Genomic DNA, 12,500 nt, shown 5'->3' with positions numbered 1-12,500 from the left:
GGTCACAACTCCTCGATTTACATCTCTTACCTACTCACTGCTAGGTGAACAGGGGCTACACGTAAAAGGAGACACACCCAAATATCTCCACCCGGCCGGGGAATCGAACCCCGGTCCTCTGGCTTGTGAAGCCAGCGCTCTAACCACTGAGCTACCGGAGTGTGTGTGTGTGTGTGTGTGTGTGTGTGTGTGTGTGTGTGTGTGTGTGTGTGTGTGTGTGTGTGTGTGTGTGTGTGTGTGTGTGTGTGTGGATATTTCATATTATGTGTCAATGTGGGCGAGTTTGACCAGAAGATTTTAATATCGTACACTCGGCCACTGGATTTATAGATGGTTGTCTTTTGTCCGCGGCTTCCATGCAGTGAGCGGTGGTTGGCTGGCTGGCGGGTGTGCGGCTGTTAAGGAGCCAGTAATAATAAACAGTTTCCAAACTCAAAATCTGCTTATGTTGTCTACTGACAGCGTGACTTTTGTTAAAAAAAAAAGGTAAGAAAAAATAATGGTCAGGAGTCTCTGCCATCAGCACTGATCTCCGACTCTCCGCGGTCGTTCGCCGCCGTCTCTGCTATGCGGCCGCGACACCGCCAACACGCGGCTGTGGTTGTTTCACGGCGTAGAGAGCTTTATAATCCAAGTAATTGAATAATTTTGCTGCTGCACAAACTAAACTCATTATAAGGAAATTTGCAGCACAGATTATTGCCTTGAAAAAAAAAAAAAAAAAAAAACATACAGCAAAAAAATATGTGGATGTCCGTTTCACACACACACCTGACACCGCTGATCGCCGCTGCCTTCCCGCCAAATGCCACACACACTCACAACACACACCAAACAGAGGCTGCTTTCTTGCTGCTTGTGTGTATGTGTGTGTGTGTGTGTGTGTGTGTGTGTGTGTGTGTGTGTGTGTGTCTTTATCTATCAATTTATATATCTATATCTATATTATATCTATATCTATATTCATCTATCTATCTTTCTTTATATATATATATATATATATATATATATATATATATATATATATATATATATATATATATATATATATATATATACTCTATACTTGTAGGCCATAAAATGTATAGTAATGGCAATAAAGGTCACACACCGCATGAAATCAAAAGATCGAGAAAGTTTTGAAGAAAAATAGTCAGTGTCTCGCGGATGAGGTAAGGTCAAGTATGAGTCAGTTTACAAGAGCAATGGCATACAAGTCTTACCTGGCGTGCTGCCGTGTCGCTGCAGGTCGGCGGCGCACTCCGGCGAGCGAGTGCGAAGTGAGCAATCCCCGAGGCTGGCATGGTGCAGGCCAGAAGTGCTTTGAGAGAAGTTAACAGGGGAGGCAGCGGGCGATCCGGGAGTCAGAAGACCTCTGCTTTCTTCGTCAGTTTTGGTGGCGGGGTTGCTGTCGGCGTTATTGCTGTTGTTATTGATGACGTCTTGTGAGCGACTAGCAGATGCGTCGCTGGTGTGTAACGCATCGCTTGGTTCCAGCTTGATGGGGACGCGACTCTTGTCGAGTCCTTTGGCATCTTGTGTCGAGTCTCCGTCTTGCATGGTCCGCGGGTCATTGGAAGGGAGTAAGTTCGCCTCTTCAGGTTGGTCTGGTGCCTCGACGTCCACGTCTTCGTCTTCATCCTCGTCACGTGAAGTGGGAGATCGTCGCTCGTCTTCTGACACACGCCTGTGACGCTTGGGACTCAGATGATCATACCGAGGCGGGGAAGACGGTGATGGGGGCGTAGGTGAGGACGGAAGGTGGTGGAGGGAGAGATGGGACAGGTGTGGTGGCCTGTGTGTCATGAGGAGGGGCAGAGGATAAGGGAGGCAGCCACTGGTGATGGGTACACTGGGATAGCGAGGCAGGTCGAGGGGCAGGCCCATGGGCAGTCCCGTGTGCTGCAGAGACACCCGCAAGTCGTGGGGCCCAGAGGAGTCAGCCTCGCCTGTTCCTGGCGTGTCGGGTCGCACCGTGTCTGGTCTGGCCGCTGACTGTGCCAGGTACTGCACGCTCAGGGCGCTCTTAGTTGGGTCAAAGGATTTAGACACGAATTCTGTAAGTTTTTCCATACTGAATCCTCGCGCTGGCCACACTACTTCACGGGAGGAGGGAAGGCGTGGTTCTGAACATCAGTATTTTCGGTGTTACATGTTCAACAAGTGTCAGGTCGGCGGGCCAGGATGGTCCAGCAGCTTGGTATCAGTACACTCGCCCAGCACCTGAGAGCAGACCTCCAGCTAGGCCACCTTCAGCGAGCAAACTCCGCGAAACAGGCCGCTGAACTGAGTCCTCCCGCAAATCTCCACCAAAAGAACCTCCAGACTGGCTCAAGTCCCTTCAGATTTCTCGGGGTCCATCCACGACCGGTCCGGTGACAATAATGGTATAAGTTAACTAATGTGAGTGTATTTAAGCCAAAAACACATGAATTGGATCACTTGTCGGTCAGGATTGGCACTCAACCCATCTTCCACCAATCAGGGGCAGTCTTCATCAATGATACAAAATGGTGGGCGGGGACAAGGCCTCCTGAAATTTATCTCATTGCCAGCATTACCAATCCATTTTGTCTTACCACCTGTGTTTGTGGGCCAGGCAGGAAGGGTTTTACCTTTTCTGGCCATTAGACGGGCAGGCGATGTATCTATAATTGGCTTGTGAGGACCTAGATAAGCCTTCCGAAGTAGAAAAGAGAGAAAAACAGGTGAGTGAAGGGTGGCCGCCAACTCGCCCGGCACAAAATGGTGGGAGGGGCCTGGTGATTGGAAGGCGGGGCGTGCGCGCGCTTCCCCTCACCGCCAAGGAAGTGTGGGCTGGCGGCGTCCGGTTAGAGGGGCGGTGGCGGTTGGCGGCCCGGCTTCCCCCACGCCGACCAAATTCCCTCGCTGACTCTCTTCTTAATTATCTTGATTAGGATAATAAATTGCCCCAACTATTAATTACATTCTCTCATTAACAAGAAAGTCGAGAGTTCGCGGAAAATCGTCACTGCATATTCAAATTTCCTGGCCGGCGTTAATGAGACTTGGGCCATCCCGAGCCGCGCGCTGATGTACGTGGAGGCAGCAGGAGTGAGCGAGTTGCGGCCCGTCACTCGCTCCCGCACACGCACACACACACACACACACTTGCTGCTCTCTATCCTCCTTGGCTTATCGTTGTGTTTGTCATCGTTAAAACTTTTCATCACCACGTCGCGTCATCTTCGACTGAGAACACACACACACACAAGTTTTTTACACATCTGCAGCACAACGTCTTATTTCATATACATGTTTCTAGTAGGCCTTCTTGTTCCACACACCTACATGCGTGATAGGCTTATTACACTATAAAGGCCTCGTTAGTTTCTCACACATGCAGTAAAAACTTAGCTTTAGTATATATTTACGACACGTCTTCATTTTTCCATTTTCTTTTCTTTTTTTTTCGCACACTTTCTTCACTGTATCACCATCACCATGATATGATTATTTCTTGGCAGTGAATACGATTATTATCAAGACTCTTCAACTCCATTCCTCCTCCTTCCCTTCCTAAAAAAGGCCTCTTCATATTTCCTGTTCATGTTTCCTCTTCTTTCTCTTCTCCTTCTCTCCTCTTCCTACGAGTTGTCCTCTTCTAGCCTTTCTTCTATCTGTTCATGTTTCCTCCTCTTTCTCTTCTCCCTCTGCTGCTTCTCCTTCTCCTCTCCACATACCTCTTTCGCCATCCCCAAAGCTTCGTCCTCTTGTACCTCCTCCTCTTTTCCTTCCTTCTTTACCATTATTTTATATTTACAATTCTCGCAGCAAACACGATTCTTTTAATCTCTCATCACTTCATTTTCTCTGCGGTAGTATTTGGTCATTACGAACTTTTGACATTGGTTAACTAATGCATCGATTACAGATCTTTCTTATCTATCTACCTATTCATTTATCAGACTCTATTGAGATCAAGATGATGACAAGTTATTTAGTGATAATATTTTTGCATTTCTTTTCTTTTCTTATTTTTGTTTGTTACTTTTGTTTTAGATAGCGACGACGGCGGTGATGGTGGTTGGTAGGGGTGGTGGTACTGTACATAGTGGTGGTTGTAATGTATGATGTTGGAGCAAAAGAAAAAAAAAATACTTGTAAAAGAATTTCAGAATCCTTATTACTGTGCTGGTGGTGGCGGTGGTAGCGGTGGTGGCATAAGTGACTTACAGCGACTCTTAACCTAAAAAAATATTGGTATAAAAGCACTTCTTTCAAAATCCATGTAATCCTTGTGGTGGTGACTTAAACTCTTTTAGTACCATGATTACTTGATGATTTTTTTACAGCTTCAGAAACTCAACGTGGGGATTAAAATAGTGAAGACTGTGGTCATTAATCTTCTGATCTCCATAAACCCTTCCTAAAGTCATTAAAATGATAAAAATATCACCCATAGAAACATAACAATAATAATTTCCCATAATCTGAGACAAGTGTTGGTCGCAAAAGGTGTGGGAACGGTTCAGGTATACATAAAATATAACTCATGAGCAGATAACGGAGAAAACACCCTTGAAGCAGCTCTCCGTGACACGACACGAAACAACCAGCAGCACGAGAAGCAATGTGAGACGCCTTCATTAGCATTTATAAGAAAAATTGCGATGAAAAGATTACATATTGCAGTTTCTTCCTAGTTCGAAGATTGGCTGTAGAACAAGTAAAGACGTCTCTCAAGATAACTGGTAATTGGGGAAAGGTGAACCAAGTGTTAGTTAAAGAGTTAATTTAGAGAGCGTCCCTCCCACAGTATTCACATGTTACGCAGGGATGTCAAGGACTTTATTTATGTCAAGTGAATAGTACAGTTAAGTCAGTAAGTCCTCTGATCAGCTGGCAGTCTCTTTACAAAATCCGTAAATTGACACATTTTCAACTCAACAAATGACTGAAGTTGGTTGAAGTAAGTACGGTATATTGCTAGAATATGGACTCTACATTCTTTAAAAATCCAATATTATGTCTACAGACTTTCTATCTCCTTAAAACACGAGGACTGAGAGACTTTCGGCACAAGTATTTAAGATTAATGTATGTTACCTCTACTGACAGTCTCCGTACAAAACGACAATAGACAGAATTTCAGTACATTAGAAGGCTTAAGACTGATGGAAGTGAGTGTGCTGTATTGTTCGAGTATTGATCTTGACTGTATACTCTAAAAAAATAATAAATAAAAAAAAATAATAATATATATATATATATATATATATATATATATATATATATATATATATATATATATATATATATATATATAAACAAAAAATAATAATAAATGATGCAAAGGAGACGGATAGATTATCAGCACATCAGAAGACGTGAGGTTTGACCCTGAAAATATGTAAACTGCATAAAAAAACTGCACTGAACCCTGTAAACTCCAAACAGGTTTGAGTGTTTATTTCAGCACAGCATCTTCAAGCATGTGATTGATATAAAAATACCAGACATACCAACACCGTCTGTTCACGAAGTCATTTTGACATCCATTGTGACAAGATGGCACACTTTTTCTTAAAAGTGCATGCACAACAATCCTCGTCTTAAAACCGTGTGACCAACTCTCCATCTCCTCAACCCAGTTTTGGTCTTTTCCTTGTCTCCCACATCAACTCCCTGAAGGAAAACCCAAATCACCCCTCCGACCCTCCTATCCATCAACAAGTCGACTCCTTTCTTAATTATGTACTGTAAATGCATGCTGAGGAGCGCGTATCACCGCACAATACTAAACTATGTCTCTTCAACGTTTGACATTTTATGATTAAAGAAAGATCCCATCAAGACACCTTAAGCCATCAAGACGAAGGATATAACACAACTATTCCTCGTACGTCAGGAAAACCCTTTGTCCTGTAGTAACATTGTATTGAATACGTCAGTGATAAAGACAATCAATAACATGAAATTTACAAAACATCTATTTACCTTCGCTATACCTGACCCTAAAAATTGTTAAAAACTAAAGGAGACGAAAAGGCAGGGCCGGAGAGGCGAGAAGTCCAGAAAAAAAAGCAAAGAAAAAATCTAGAAATCTCACGCAAACAACTAAATAATAAAGCCAAACCTCGAAGAACAACGCACAGCATTTCACGAAAACTATTTAAGAGATATTCACGGATTTTTCATGAGATCTTGCACTTGTACTTCTTCACCGTACTCTTACTATAACCTGGACTATGTTTGCCGATTCAAAGCTCGTGATGGAGCAACTTGAATCATACGTCAGTATAAAAAGGTTCACGATAAATGTATTGGTACAAATTCATTAGTAGACTGCGGTCGCGAATCAAATGAGCAGCTAACACTGAGGCAATGATGGAAACAACTGTCGAAAGGATTGGAGGGTAAGCCTCATGCAGATGATGAATTAAAGTGACACGAAAACAGTCATTGTAAACCTAATTAGTAGAACGTCTTCACTTCACGTTACTATAAGGGACATCTAAGCAAACGCAGAGTAATGAAAACTAATGAGATGTATTGCGAGTGGCGGTCCGTCTGTCGGATATGAAATGGCTATGGGTGCCATATATCTAGTCCCCGAAAAAACAAAAACAAATTAAGAGTATCCTCATTGACATTTTTCAAGAGGCGATAGTTAGGGATGGGGGAAGAGGGTATGGCCAAGCGAGGTGAAGAAATTTAGGATGGAAGAAAGCACGGTACGGTAAATCAAATGAGTGGGAGGTTAAAAGACAGCAGCAACCTTGCCGTTCTTTATGTTTTAGGCTCACATTCATATATATATTTTTTTTACAAGGCACTAGTGATTTAGGCATGGGTAAAGTTCCTATAGACTTAACACTGGAAAACATAAATCTCGTCATCGTACATGCAATTTTGTTACGGAACTAATTTTATCAACTAATACAATCATATACATAACGAAACGATCAGTCATGTACGAGTAAATAGCGTTGAGTTTTTAGCAGAAGGTATTAGTGTCACATTATGATCATCAATAACAATTCCCACTGTAACGTTCGATGATTCATCGCAAAACAACAGATTATAAATGGAAGCACGAGCACACGCGCACTGAGTTTCCTTCTTTATTTATTCATTGTCAAGAAGTTTCGCCTTTGCACAAGACATCATAAGGTGCTAAAACATTAAAGATATAATCAAAAATTATAAATAAAAAGATTTTATAAGACTAAAACAAATATAATGATATAAAGGCAATAGATTATACTCGATACACATACACGAAAGACAAAAAATACGAAAAATATAGCAAAACAAAACGGAGCAAAAAACAGTGAACATACAAAAACAAACAAACGAACAAAAAACTGGAAACAGTAGAAAATGTTGTGGTGTTTGTGGTGGGAGAAGTGAAGACTGGAGAGAAGGAAGTGTGTGGATACTTCCTCCCTTTCCTCAGTCCTCACTCTCTCACACTATCAGTTTCTCTGAATCGAAGATTCAGTCAACTATACTAGTTTATTTTGGGCCATTGTACAGCAATGTACACTGAGCTGATAAAGAGGAAGAACAAAGTATATAGTTTGCATACATTGAGTTGCCCTACAGTTGAAATTATCTCAAATAAAATTATTGCAAAGACAATAAGCGTGTACGATTTTTTCATCGATACCTATTCACGAACAGCACAACTTTATTTTTCGCTCAACAACTCGCGGAGTATCCCGCTTATCAACTGCAGCAAATAAGCCAAAATCAATATTATTCAGGCACCTCTTCGAGTTAGGCATATAGAACTCTGAAAGGAAAACACTGGAAGCGTCTGTAGCAGAAAATAAAACACTTTAGTTTTTTTCGTTACTGAAAACCAAAATAAACGTCGGTCAGAAAGAAGACGAAAAAATCGCCATACGTATGGAACAAAAGACTTCGCACAAAGAGTTTCCACTTAAGCTGGTGGCGCTTCTCAACAAGAACAACACCTGTTGGACTGTGTGGGCTTCGCTATGTCCTTCCAGTGAACGGGCTGGTCACCACGGAGGTGCCATTAAGTAAAACAACATATGAACAACGAACTAGCTCCATATGCGTCCCCACCACTGAACACCACACCGCCGCCGCCATCACACCACCGCCCACCACCAAACTATTATTCATAAATACCATGGCTGGGTACGCATCCATGAGAGAGAGAGAGAGAGAGAGAGAGAGAGAGAGAGAGAGAGAGAGAGAGAGAGAGAGAGAGAGAATATGAGTGAAAAGTGTAAATTCTATTGTATCATTTTATGTAGCGAAATTATGAAGCTGAAATGTAAAAATTCGTTGAGCAACATAAACCTTTACATGCAAAACGTGTAGTGTGTTGAGCGGCGTGTCTGGCAGACGGGGGGAAGCAAGCACGGCTCGTGGTTTGGGGTTTGATCCTCACGCACACGCGCGTGCGCACGCACGCACGCACGCACACACACACACACACACACACACACACACACACACACAAGCGCCATACTCCCTAAGGGTCGGCACTGAGGGAATAGAAAGAGGAAAGACTGAAGGCGTTGTGTGTGTGTGTGTGTGTGTGTGTGTGTGTGTGTGTGTGTGTGTGTGTGTGTGTGTGTGTGTGTGTGTGTGTGTGTGTGTGTGTGTGTGTGTGTGTGTGTGTGTGTGTGTGTGTGTCTGCAGTATAGATAAGTTTCACTTTGTCCTAAACCACGTGTTCTCTCTCTCTCTCTCTCTCTCTCTCTCTCTCTCTCTCTCTCTCTCTCTCTCTCTCTCTCTCTCTCTCTCTCTCTCTCTCTCTCTCTACCTATCTTTCTATCTTAGTATACCTACTACGTATATCTTATGAGTGAGTAAGAATGTGTTTCCCAAGAGTTAGTGTGTTTCACCCACACTCAGCTGTCTTGCATGTGCTAGGACTAGTAATCTTCCCTCGCTCGTCTTCTTTAAATCAGACAGGTTTTATGGAGACGCAGCTTAACCTTTACGCTGCACCATGGGTTGTTATTCACATGTACCCTGTTGCCACTACCTCCATTACCACCACCACCTCCACCACCACCATCACTATGCTCCTCGACACCCCACACCTGCCACCATTATTTCAGTGAGTCTCCCAACCAAACCACCACCATTGCCACTCTTGTCATCATATGTAGTTTAGACCTTAGAGCATCATAATCATCACCACAGTTACTATTCTACATTTCATTGTATTAAAATTGTATTGTCACTATATATTCAACTGAACGAGACTTTTGATTTTGTCAATACTTCTTTTCCTTAGTATTTTCTTTCCTTTTCCTCTGTTGTTGTTATTAAGTTTCTCCATCATTGTCAAGGTTTCTGACATATTCGTTCCCCCTCTTCTATTATTTTTAACTTATTTTCTAGTAATGCCCACTTTTCTACTGTAATCCTTCCCTTTCAATTATTTTGTTTTGTAATCTATCTCTTTCAGTTACTTTGTTTTTATCTTTTCCCTCCTTTTCGTAATCTTTATATTTTTTGTGTTCTTATTTTTAACAATGTAAAATTCCTTTCCTTTCATCTCCCTTAAACATTCCTTGATGACGATATAATACCTAATGTCCTTCCTACATACTAAAAAATACAAGCTCCTGCCACTTCATTGTTTCAGGAAAGAGTATTCGTCCTTTTCTTTAAGCATTTCATTAACTTGATCATCGAATGGCAATATCGTCGATAATAATGAATTGGAAACAGTAATAATAAAATAATAAATAAATATATAAACCACAAAAATAACAACAATACCATGATTATAATATTATTGGTAATAAAAATAACAATAATGATCATGATGATAATACCAATACGTTCAATCTCTATAATGAGGACTGATGATGAGTTGCAGTTTTTTCTAAATGATTCAACATTATAGGAAAGCTAAACAATTCACACTTACCTGTAATTATTGATAAAATTATACTCACCTCGACAAACATTTCAAATTTTGTGTTAGTGTTATTGTATCGAGGGTCCAATCAACCTTATTAATAACATTAAATATATTAAACTGATTGCAATTCTAGACTCAGGTTTCATAAGAGATTAATCATCACAGCAGGAAGGCTGACGGAATTGAATCAGTGTAATTATTTATTAGTTCTATCTATTATTCGCATTTTGTCAATTATTATCGGATTCAGTCGATTTTGAGAAGCCAACCTATAGAACTTACTTTCACTTACTAAATCGATAACAATTAACATCGATATAGGTAATGATACATGACAAAATAACATGTCCTTTCTGATGAAGGTCAGCAAGACGCTTGGAAAATTTGTTACTGTGCATTTCTAAATTTGCATAATCTTAATGGCGTTGTCATGATGGATAAGTGAGCTAACCCGTCATTCTTGTGTATGATTTGTGACATTCTAATTCTTGATGATTTTAGCAGAGTTGCTGTGAAGAATCATAAGGAGAAAAATTAAGTAATTCGACTTGGTTGTCTTGTGTATAGTTTTTGAGATTTTAGTTTTCATTAATCATAAATGAGCTTCCCTGAAGATGACTGTAGACAGACTGACCGATGTGTTCCCGCTTCCTATAAGTATAATTTACGAGATTCTATATATATATATATATATATATATATATATATATATATATATATATATATATATATATATATATATATATATATATATATATATATATATATATGTTATATCCTCATTTCCTTTAGTCACTCACCAATATGGCTACCAATGCAAAAATTTCATCATCGTCATTATAAATTGGAACAACATATATATTTGAGGAACCTTTGCTAGCATTAGTTTCTGAGCCCATTGCTTCACACCATCGCTCGGCCTCTCACAGTGACATACATTTTCGTGTTGCATTCCCTGATAACATTTGTGAGAATGTTCATAAAGGATAAATCTTTTTCACATACAAAATCACAACAACAATAGAGAGAGCATGAACACCTTAGCGTGGCAGTGGTGCTATTTCGCCGTGCGGTCAGTCACAGTGAAATTTACTAATTCAATACAAAGCTAATCAGAACGTATTACATGAAAAGTCACGATTTTTTTTTTATATAGATATATACATATGACTTATTTCAAGCTGGTATACTAAATGTTTCTGATAGTACGTTTGCAGTTCAACATAACATTTTCTCAGTTATTATTAATCGAACGGAATATATGTATCGGCGTTTACGGGAATTCCTCCGTGACTGGATATATGCAAGAAAAGGGGCACTTTTAATCTCATCCAATGCAACTTTCAATAAAGGAATGAAAATCAAATACAATATATAACTGGAAATATTGAATAAAAATTAAGCACAATATCAAACTGGAAATATAAAAATTGTTCGTATTCTTTGTACCGATCACATTTCTTTTCTTGACATTGAAAAAAATCGCTTTCTTTGGCTTCATCTCTTCATTTCAGCGAAAACAAAGTGCGCACAGCTGCTAAGGCAACGCCTCACACAATGTAGAATAACTATGATGGACAAAAGACACCCGTGCACCAATATTCGCATTACAATTCAATAATTCATCATTACTCACCAGAAGATTGTGGTCCTCAAGTTTGCGATCTGAAAAAAAGGAAAAAATTACACACACACACACACACACACACACACACACACACACACACACACACATATATATATATATATATATATATATATATATATATATATATATATATATATATATATATATATATATATATATTTATTTATTTATTTATTTATTTATACCCATTTTACCATTCTTTCAACACCTACTAGAAAAGCATACATGATAAGATACATAAATGATGAGAGCTATCTAGCACTCTTCTTGCTTCAGTGTCACAAGTTCAAGATCTGAATAAAAAAAGAACCGACAACAAGAAAACAATATCACTATATATTTAGTACTTAACAGAAAAGCGAACATGAAAAGACACAAGAAAGAGAAAAGGTGCCAAGCAGTTTTCAAGCTTCAGTGTGACCTTTGGACAGCAGAAAAAAAATGTTCATTTAAAGAACACGAATTGCAATCTACAAAAGATAAATGAAGATAAGACTGATAAATATAGAAAGAGAGGGGAGACATTATTCTTGCTGAACTGATCAAGAACAGAAGTGCCAACATAGATGAAAAGTAAAGGTTGGCTGGAGTGGAAATATTCTCAAAGGCTGATGATGCAATGAACATGTCAGTGTGGGAATTCTCAAGGCGATGTAGACACAATATACGAATCAGGTCAAGGAAAATTGATTAAATAACAGTAACACGGACAATCAGATACTCCCTGATGATAATTATTGTGAGTGTTATCACTTTATATGCACGTTTGAAAATCATGTACAAGTATTTTTTTTATGTGTAACGTCCAGCTTTGCACATTTTCGAAAAAAAAAAAAAAATGTTTCTCCTAAAGAGTGTCATAATCATAATAGAAAGAGACACTGAGAGACTGAACTACTGAATTACTGAATATGATATTATGTGCGTAATAAAGTTTGTATATATTTCTAATGTGACGATAAAGAT

Source organism: Portunus trituberculatus, chromosome 41, assembly GCF_017591435.1.
Source record: "Portunus trituberculatus isolate SZX2019 chromosome 41, ASM1759143v1, whole genome shotgun sequence".
Lineage (NCBI taxonomy): Eukaryota > Metazoa > Arthropoda > Malacostraca > Decapoda > Portunidae > Portunus > Portunus trituberculatus.
The sequence above is the reverse complement of the archived record's forward strand: the minus strand, read 5'-3'. Positions refer to the sequence as shown.